Below are 11,144 nucleotides of genomic sequence, written 5' to 3' on the forward strand. Positions count from 1 at the left end.
CTTCCAGGAGCATGGTGAGAGCAGTAAGATTCCCTCTTTGGGAAAACTTACCCTGGTTGGAGCAAGGGCAGGGAGGTATAACAGAATATTGGAGCACTGGCAATGGTAAGGCAGAAGAGGGCTTGAGGAAAAGAGATTCCCAGTGACAGAACAAAGAGCTCCCAGGAAAGTAAGCAGAGGAAACTGTGTGGTGGTGACAATATAACAGCAGTCATCCCAGAGCTGTGTGCAGTTGAGAACTGGTGTCTCTCAAAGTGCAGAAGCTTCATCTACTTGTGCCTAGTAGGAAACACATCATGGGCATCAATCCCCAACAAAGGTGGAGGCACACACACCTACCAGCAAACAGGCAGTTATGAAAGGGGATGATAACCCCCGTCTGTTTTTAATGGACTTGCATTAATGTATTTCCGTCACTGATTGGTGGTATGGGTGGGAAACAGGTGCACAGGAGGCAGGTTTTACGGTTCAGAGAGGACATATCAGTTCCATTTCTCTTACCTAAAGCATGTTTTGGAAAGAGCTTCTTGGCACCAGGGTAGGAAGAGAGGGAAGCTAAGTTAATAATTATATACCAAGGCCCCAAGCATTTTTATGACTTCTAAATAAACATGTAGCATTGTGAAGGACTGAAAGATAAATTCAATATATCCCTGCTCTCAAGGAGCTTACAGTGTAGTGGGGAATGGAACAATTACACAAATAAACTATAGCAAATATACAAGAATGCTACCTTGGCTAAGAGGAGGAGGAGGCCACGAGGTTTTGAGAAGATCAAAAATAGTGTTTTAGCCAACTGAGTATATCAGGTAGATTGGAATAGGGATATTTCAGAGATGACTTCAGGAGCTCAAATCAGAGGCAATGAGACTCTGAATGAGGATAAAAGCAATAAAACAGAAATGAGGGACTAGATTTATGAAATGTTGCATAGCTAGCTTCAAGATTTGTTAACTAATGTACATATTGGAGATGATTGAAAGGGAGGAAACAAAATATTTGAGCATTAAGAATGGAAATATAGTTCACAGAAGTAAGGGGAAAATGAAATGAGGTGGAAGATGACAAGCTCACTTTCTGAGATGCTGCTTTCAATACAGCATACAAGGGAATTCCCTGGCTGTCCAGTGGTTAAGACTCCGAGCTTCCATCCCAGGGAGCACAGGATCGATCCCTGGTCAGGGGAACTAAGATCCCGCAAGCTGCGCGGCACGGCCAAAAAAAACACAGTATACAAGAGGTTGGTGATTATGTAGGATGAGGCCGTCTTGTCTTCTTTTTCCCCAGTGAAGACTCCTGTCTTTTCATTCTGTCTGTTCAGTCATATCCCTGGTTTGTAGACACTGTGCAACATAAGTACTTATGCTTTGAAAGCCAGTTCTTAGGATTCATGCCATCACCACCCACCTCCACCATGTCACCTCTTTATTTAGCTTTAGCTCCCTATGAGTAACTCGGACACCTGCAGTTTCATTTTCCTCTATGTGCTGACGAGATGGAGATGAGCCTGCCCAGCTGGAATGTAGGAGTACTCCATTATTAAAGCTCTGTCGAGGGAGGAATGGCTGCCTGCAGACCCTTGAGCTCCTACCAAAGATTGTCTATCTTTTTTTTTGGCTTCTCAGCACAATCTGAAAGTACCTGATTTGGATGCTGGAAAAATAAATGCACAGGTTCAAGACACCATTCCCTATAAATCAAATGAGGCACTCTTACTAAACTGAGTCTCTTCAGCTCTTCTCTGAATTCTCCACATGTCAGCATAGAATTGCCTCAATCTTCCTACCTCGACTTTGCACTCATAAACTTCAGTCTCATTTCTGACAGGTTTTATTTACTTGAAACTATCTTGTATTGTTGTTTAACATTTTTTTAATTTACTTTTTTCTATTCACAAAAGTAAATATGTACTCATTGCAAAAATTACTTGATTTGGAAACTAAGAAAAAAGGTTAAAGAAGAAAATGTGTGACCTGTCCTCTCATCAATGTTAACATTTTAGCCTAGTCTTTTTCCTCTTATGCACATTTTAATTTTAAAACATAGCTGGGATCCTACTGTGTAAATGGTATAGTTTTCTGATATTTTTAACTATTATAGCTTGAGAATTTTCTTATATAATTAAAATTATCTTACTTTTGATAGCTGCCTGAAATTTCATAATTGTAGATGTTATATTTTTCTTTGTGTATATCTCCTACATTGATTGCTTAACTCTTTATAACAAAAATTTCCCGGTCTCTGTATATATATGCCTATAGTCACAAGAAAAAAAGGAAGGAAAAAGGCTAAAATTTATACAAAGAAAAAAGTTATATAATTCTTAATTCAAGATTTCTGCTTATACTTCTGCTGTGAAACATATATGTAGTTTGATTAAGAAATATAAAATTTTATTTTGACAGTGATTATGTGAAGTATTTATGTATGTTTAAAGGAAAGAAATAGAGAGCTATTTTACTTATCACTTAAGGGCTTCTGAGTTAGGTAGAGTTTTCCCTTTTTATTAACAAAATTAATACATATTTATAAGTGCAAATAATTGGAGAAATATAGAATATAAAAAATATAAGCGTATCTTTTTCCGTCCCGCTACCAAAAAGTAAATAGTTTTCTATGGCATATATGTTATACACTTCATGTACTTATATCTTTTAAGAGAATTACACAATTCGTAGTGTTCTACATTTGCTAAGTTAATATTAATAACACCTTTCCATATATTTACATATTCAATATTTCAGATATTTTTATATTTTTCTTATTTTATTATATTAAGTAGAACTCCCAGAATAATACTGTATAATAACAATTATAGTGGGCTTCTTTGTCTAGACACATAAAGGGCCCTTTGCATTAGTATGCTCAATATATTATCACCTGTTTACTGAGCAGAAAGGAGGATGCTTTGGTAGTGGAGAACAGTTTTTCACTCTTCCACAAATGTATCTCATGCCTGCCACAATTTTCACCATAGCATCTGCTGAGTCTATACCATCATCTAGGGATCAGCAAGTTCTCAGTGCCAAAACCTGTTCTCCCATGATATTGCAGGTGGTGACATGATCTGTTAAGGACTTCCCTAATGGATACCATTTGTGATTTTTTTCCTTTTGCTAATGTTGTCTCTATTCTCTGATCCCTTAGCATATCCCTGGGTACATCAACAACCTGAGATCCACACAATGTTCTGCAAATTTTAAAGGCAAATTCTATCAAATCAAAGAAATAATAATTCCTACTTTATGTAAAATGTCCCTCCATGTGTCAACTTAAAATAGAGAGGATCTAAAATAATGAAGAATCTTAACTTAGCAAAAGGAAATTCAATAGAAGTCAATAGATGTGAGAGTGGTGACAGTGGAAACTGGAAACAAACTAAAATATTGAAGTTGTAAGCACTTATACCTGCCCAATTATAAACTGATGCTTTTAGCTTTGAATTATTCTGTTTGAAATGCATATTTTTCATCTTTCTGTCCATGGAGGAAAGAAATGTCTTCCAGGAGTTGGGGGCAGGAAAGGGTATTCTGATCTTGAAATAATGTGACAATATTTCCAAAATGTGTTTGCTCTAAAGATGCCTTCTAAGCAAATATTTGAAAATAGGGACTTCCCTGGCGGTCCAATGGTTAAGACTTCGCCTTCCAATGTAGGGGGTGCGGGTATTTTTATTTATTTATTTATTTATTTTGCGGTACGCAGGCCTCTCACTGTTGTGGCCTCTTCCGTTGCGGAGCACAGGCTCCGGACGCGCAGGCTCAGCGGCCATGGCTCACGGGCCCAGCCGCTCCGCGGCATGTGGGACCTTCCCGGACCGGGGCACGAACCCGTGACCCCTGCATCGGCAGGTGGACTCTCAACCACTGCGCCACCAGGGAAGCCCGGGGGTGCGGGTTTGATCCCCGTTCGGGGAGCTAAAAGCCCACATGCCTTGCAGCCAAAAAACTAAAACATAAAAAAACAGAAGCAACATCGTAACAAATTAAAGACTTAAAAAAAAATTTTTTTTTTTAAGAAAATAGTTGCGAACATGAAATTTCCATTCATAAATATGAGACACTCCGTTTTGAAACTTATTTCCTGAAGAGTGCATTTTGACCGGAACGAATGTGTGAGTTATATGTGTGAAAAGCTGAGAAATTGTAAATATTATCAGTTCTGGTTAAATGTGTGATTTGCCTGTGAAAACATTTTTTTACTATCAGCTTTGTGTATCCCAAAATGAACTATAGTTCTCAAGCATACTGAAGTAATATGGACATCATTCGAGGAAAGTAAAATGCCATCCTGACTTAAATCATGTCTAAAGTCGTGACTTTTTTTCAGGATAGTTTTTCATGAATTTTCCCTTTCAGAGATAAGTATGATCTTGATAAACTGAATCAAGCAACATATCAGGGAGAAAAATAAAGATACTTAAAACAAAATATACCCAAATAATTATCAAGAAGTTTCTCCCACATGGGACTTCCCTGGTGGTCCAGTGGTTAAGACGCCATGCTTCCAGTGCAGGGGGCACAGGTTCGATCCCTGGTCAGGGAACTAAGATCCCACATGCTGCACAACATGGCCTAAAAAAAGAAAAAGAAATTTCTCCTACATATAAATTCTAGAGGGAGAGACAAGGATGGATGGGGTCTTTTCAGCCAGTCAAAAATTCTACCTAGAAACTGATGCTTCAGAATCAGGAAGGAGAGGGAATCTATCACAACTCCCATTTAAGTCCAATTCCTGTATGAGGTTTCTTGAATTAATTTGTACAATTCCAAGTTTGGCAACTTTTATTCTAAATGTTTTGTTTTAAATCCAAAAGTATAGTGGTAAAAGTATATAATATAATAGAACTGCAAGATGTATTATCTCTCAATTTGGGCATTTCCTTATTTGATGTTGCTAATTAAAATAGAAAAATGTTTATTGGTAAAATAAGTCATTTATGAGCCTTAATTCTTAAAGATGGCCATATGTTTTACCTCTGTCAAAATCAAGAAAATTATTACAGAAGATGCATTTGGGGGATATGAAAAGGGCATGTTTTAATCCATGCAAAGAGTCAGTTATTTCTTTTCTTTTTTTTTTCTTGGTCGCGCCGCGTGGCATGTGGGATCTTAGTTCCCCAAGCAGGGATCGAACCTGTGCCCCCTGCAGTGGAAGCGCTGAGTTTAACCACTGGACCGCCAGGGAATCCCTAAGAGTCAGTTATTATACTTAAGCTGAAACGACTTAAATTTCTTATGAACAAAGTTTTCTAAATGTTCTCTATTTGCTTTTTTTTTTTTTTTTTTTTGCGGTATGCGGGACTCCCACCGTTGTGGCCTCTCCCGTCGCGGAGCACAGACTCCGGACGCGCAGGCCAAGCGGCCATGGCTCACAGGCTCAACCGCTCGGCGGCATGTGGGATCTCTCCCGGACCGGGGCACGAACCCGCGTCCCCTGCATCGGCAGGCGGACTCCCAACCACTGCACCACCAGGGAAGCCCCTCTATTTGCTTTTAAACAAAAAAGCGATAATGTCTGGCTTGATATCTGGAGAACTAAATGTAAATGATAACACGAGATAATAACGGAAATATCTTTTGAGGAGCGATTTTGTGAAGATCAGCTGGATTTGTAGATATTGTTCTACACAAAGTTGCTCATTTAAGTTTTCAGAAATGTAATTTTATTTCTTTCTCTAATAATTTTAGTATGATTTGATTGTGTTTTAATGTTATATTAATTTAGTTCTAACTTGACATTCCTAACTGTTTTTTGGAAATTTATGAAATATAACATTCAGGTAGAAATATGTGTGTATGTGTGTGTACATATATATAATATATGTGTGTATATGTATATATACATGTGTGTATGTGTGTGTGTTCATCCATATGTAGATGGATATATCTGTGTGTATAGACATCAATAGAGAGTTCTCCAAAGGTCTCCCTAGAAACTGGAATTCAACTAAGGTAAATATTAAAATGTTTTAAAATGTTTGTGTGTGTGTGTGTGTGTGTGTGTGTGAAAAAAGTAAGCAGGATCAAGTTATGACTCTAAGGAAAAGTTGTCTATACTTTAACCCCCCAAAATTGTAAAAGCTGGGGAATTTAAGGTAAAACTCCATTAATAAGGGTTCGTCTGTTTTATCTATGAGCTACTATTCTCTGTTAGTTGCACGAGAATGCCATCTGAGGAGCTAAATGCTCTGGCTTCATGATCCTTAGTGTTTCCCTGGATGAGGTTATATTTTTCTTTAATTTTCAGAGATATTTGTATTACATTCAGATGATCGGAACACCCTGTTTGGATCTATACTCTATAAAATCAATTTTAAGTTTCTTAAACCATCACACGAGAGGGAAATGGTGCATATTTGTTACATGATGCCCCATACTTGCACTGTGTATTTTTCTCCTCATCTTATCCTTTTGGAAAAAATCCTAAAGTAGGAAAGAGAAACATAAATGCAAACTCTGTGCATCTTTGATGAAACTAGGAAACATCTGAAAGCCCAAACCACAAATAGGAAGTGCTGCCAATAGCAGTGAGGATCAAAGCAAGGGTGGTCACAACTGCAAGTCACAAAGACACACGCACAGAGCTGGCAGAACACACAGTGAGTGGGCACGTCCAGAAGTGCAGAAGAAACATAATTTAGTTTGTAGTAATGAGAACAGAGTCCATGGGCTGCAGGCCTGAGCTTCTTTGAAATGAGTTTGATGCTTATACAAGTAGAACTTGCAGAGCTGACCAAGAAATCAAACAGACCACCATCCTGCAGCAAGTAATTTCAGGGAGGAGAAGGAAAACTCTGCGTTGTTAATTGCTAAAGAAAAGAGAAAAAGTCACACTGAAAACTCTGTGTCATAAGGAGAATTCCTGCTAGCCTGGACCATTGCCCTGGCTCATTTACCATACAGTGAATCTCCTCCAAATACAGTCCAGAAGAAATCATCTCTTTCAATGATAAGCAATAGTTTTAAAAATTGTACTGAACTTAGTGAATGGATAAAGAAGATGTGGCACATATATACAATGGAATATTACTCAGCCATAAAAAGGAACAAAATTGAGTCATTTGTAGAGACATGGATGGACCTAGAGACTGTCACACAGAGTGAAGTCAGAAAGAGAAAACCAAATACCATATATTAACACATATATATGGAATCTAGAAAAATGGTACTGATGAACCTAGTGGCAGTGCAGGAATAGAGACGCAGACGTAGAGAACAGACTTGTGGACACGGGGGGAAGGGGAGGCCTGGACGAATTGAGAGAGTAGCATTGACAGATATACACTAGTATAGGTAAAATAGATGGCTAGTGGGGAGCTGCTGTATAGCACAAGGAGATTGACTGTGCTCCTGTGATGGGGAGGGTGGGAGGGAGGCTCAAGAGGGAGGGGATATGGGGATATATGTATACGTATAGCTGATTCACTTTGTTGTATAGCAGAAACTAACACAACATTGTAAAGCAATTATACTCCAATAAAGATGTAACAAAAAAATTGAACAGAACTTAAATAGAGTTACCCTAAAAAAAAGGAGGAAAGAAACTAGAAAATTAGATGGGAAGCTCCTTCCTCCATTAAAAATTTTTTTTCTTCCAGTTTTGTTGAGACATAATTAACATATAGCACTGTATACGTTTAGCATAATGATTTGACTTGCATACATCATGAGATGATTATCACAATAAGTTTAGTGAACATCCATTGTCTCATAGAGATGCAAAGTTAAAGAAATAGAAAAAAATTTTTTTTCTTTGTGATGAGACCTCTTAAGATTTACTCTTAACAACTTTCAACTATAACACACAGCAGTGTCAATTATATTGATCACGTTGTACACTACATCCCTAGTATTATTTAACTTATAACTGGAAGTTTGTACCTTTTGACCACCTTCATCCAATTCCCATGCCCCGCACCCCCCGGCCTCTGGTAACCACATTTTTAATTACATTTTACAACTGTGTTGTGTAATTAATATATTAACATCATATATTAAAACGTTTCTTTTACCTAAAAGTTCTTTTCTTTTCTTCTGATTTTAAAAAAACTAAAGCATTGTCATGGGCCCAGAAAGGATTGTGGGCCCCAGGTACTGTCTCTACTAAGCCTTAGTCTGCCTGGGAGGAGGCAACAGCGCTCCGACGAAAGACAACAAACAAGGTTCAGCTGTGCGCCAGCTCCTCGAGGGCAGGTTCTTCTTCGTTCTTGTGTCCCTAGCACCTCAATGGAATAAATTTGCTTATTCTCCAAATATTCAGTACCTACTCTGTGACAGGTCCTGCACTAAGTGCTGAGGATACAAGGATAAGATGCTGCCCTCGCCCTTCATGTTGGTTTCACCGCCAATGAGACTGTATCTATTAGGAATCTTTCAGCTGCAGGGGAAAATCAAATACATCAAAAAAACTAAAACTAGGGTTAAACAAAAAGCATATTTATTAGTTCACATAAATGAAAACGTCCATGGTAAACCTCGTTTCGGGATTGACTGAATTTAGGGATCAAGTGACCATAACAAAACAACAGTGAAAGTTAAGCTCTCATATGCCTGGCACAATTCTGAGCCTTTTACATGTACCCACCCATTTAACTCACAACAAACCTGCATGGTAGGTAGTATGATTAGCTCCATTTTGCCCAGGAGAAAAGTGCAGTATTCAACTTCTCTCCGGTTCTCTGTTCTGCCTTCCAGACTGTAGGGTTTCTTCTCAAATCCTCCTAGTGGACCCAAATTTATTAGTTATTTATGAGAGAAAATTTCACAAGAATTACTAAGAAAGAATATGCAGGACTTGGCGACTCATTGGATGCCGGGATTTCAGCGGGTGGTGAAATTCAGGTCTTTGACTGTAACACTTTCTAAGGTGATTGTAACACTTTCTAAGGTGATTAACGGAGGAGAATCATGACTTTTGAGAAAAGAGGAGCAGTTTTAAATGTGTTCAATTTAGTGTGTCAATCAGTCACTCAGATGACTAGTTTTTATTATATATCAGGTCATTCCAAAAAGTCACTTGAGAAACTTACATACTAAGAAATAATACAACAGGATAGAAAAAAAAAATAAAAGAGGAAATCAGGTTAGAGGGAACGACTCCTCTGTAATTACTGCCACCCTACTGGATAAAAGGTCCCATTTCTGGGGCTCTTATAGGACCTTATATTTCTCTCATTATAACACCTATTTAAAACTTTATTACAATTCGCAGCTTAATATAAGTTCCAGTTTAATATAAGTTCCATGAGAGCAGCACTCCTGTCTGTGTCATACACCATCCATCCCCATCACCTAGCACAAGGAATATCAAGTGAATGAATGAATACATGAAAAACTTTATTTAATCCTCCTAACAGACAGACCTGAAAAAAGAGAATTCCCATTCACCAGCAATAAAGTTCAGCTGTGAAGAAGATGCTTTTTCCATGTATTTTGCCATCTCTCTATTTAACATGGATACAAATGAACTAAAACAATTCGCCAAAGAAAGGCCAAGATTGGAAGGAACATATCACAAGGAATGACTGAATAAAAGCAGCGATGTTTAGCCTAAGGAAGAGATGGTGGGAGAAATCCTACATAAGTCAGTCCTGTGTGCCCTGCTGGAGCTGGACTCCAAGGACACGCACATCATAAAAATAAAGGAATTTTGGTGTACAGATGTTGCAGAAGTGAGGCCAACTGCCACATATGGGAAACCATAAAGACATATTGTGATCTTACAAAGTTTCCTATCAAAGTTGTCCAAAAATAGAGTTGCCTAAGAGGCAGTGAGTTCCTTGTCACTGGACTTTTTCAAATGTAAGCCAGCTAAGGATAGGCTGTAAAATGGTAAAGGATGTTTAAGTGTTGGAAATGCAGGTGGATTCAATGGCTTTCTAGTTCTCTTCAATGCGGAAGTTATATGATTCAACTCTCAGTAAAGGGAAGTCAAAAGGATCTCCAGTACTTAACAGAGGAAGACACTTCCTACCATGAATGTAGTCTTACCCATGCAGGAGGAATATCACAGCAGAAAAAAAGCAGGCAGGTTGGATAATTATCCCTGCCCATTATCTTCATCCTGTTTTCACTATTCCTTTTTTTTTTTTTTTCTGCTTTGGTTCTTCATTGCTGTGCGCGGCTTTCTCTAGTTGCAGTGAGCAGGGGTTACTCTTCGTTGTGGTGCACGGGCTTCTCACTGCGGTGGCTTCTCTTGTTGCACAGCACGGGCTCTAGGCCCACGGGCTTCAGTAGTTGTGGCACGTGGGCTCAGTAGTTGTGGCTCGTGGGCTCTAGAGCGCAGACTCAGTAGTTGTGGTGCACAGGCTTCGTAGTTGTGGCGCACGGGCTTGGTTGCTCCATGGCATGTGGGATCTTCCCGGACCAGGGCTCAAACCCATGTCCCCTGCATTGGCAGGTAGACTCTTAACCACTGAGCCACCAAGGAAGCCCTATTCTGTTTCTTTACACTTTAAGATCTTACTTCAGTTTCCCATGTAGACTTTCTTGCAGGATGGAAAATGTTCTGACTAGCTAGCTAGATTATTCTAGTTCACTTACCAGTTAGACTTCTCAGGGAAATTAATGAATTCAGCACTCAAGTTAATCAGTGTTTTCTGAATAGGTCATTGCTGATTAATCCCTTTCAGCCTAATCATGCCGGAACACATAATAAATTTGCATTTCTGACCTTAAAAACTGAGAACGAGTCTCTGAATTTTGGTAATCCACCAGTGTGCCTCCCCCCTGGTTAAGGCAGCCACCTAAATGCCACATATGCTGGATGACAAGTTGGATCTCTGTGTCAGTGTCCCCATTCCCTTTAGTTTATAGTAATAGTAATAATAATGATAGCAGCGACAATGAAGAATGCAATGTCACGAAGAGAACTATTAAAAAATGAAGTCGCTTTTGTTTTAACTTGATTTTTATTATTTGCTGCGGTAGAAGCATCAGGAAGGAATAAAAAGTAACACCCATCAAAGTTAGCCAAGCCTTTGGATTCCTAGGGGTCAGGGTCCAGGATCTCTGAGCCTTCGTGTGCTTCCCAATGATCTATCAAGCTATTTTATGTGAGAAACATGCATTTGAGCTCTCAGTTTTGTGCGGGGGTTGAAAGGGGGAAATTGGATTTCCAAGGATTTGAAATGCAACAAGGAT

General features: G+C 38.8%; 1 non-coding gene across 1 annotated transcript; it reads left to right on the plus strand.

Moving 5' to 3' along the window:
• The first annotated feature begins 4,472 nt into the window (after positions 1–4,472).
• Positions 4,473–4,545, plus strand: TRNAW-CCA (transfer RNA tryptophan (anticodon CCA)). Its single transcript has one exon. It is a non-coding gene; the product is annotated as a tRNA-Trp (tRNA).
• The last annotated feature ends 6,599 nt before the right edge of the window (positions 4,546–11,144 follow it).

The sequence above is a fragment of the Tursiops truncatus genome, chromosome 8, assembly GCF_011762595.2.
Source record: "Tursiops truncatus isolate mTurTru1 chromosome 8, mTurTru1.mat.Y, whole genome shotgun sequence".
NCBI classification, from domain to species: domain Eukaryota; kingdom Metazoa; phylum Chordata; class Mammalia; order Artiodactyla; family Delphinidae; genus Tursiops; species Tursiops truncatus.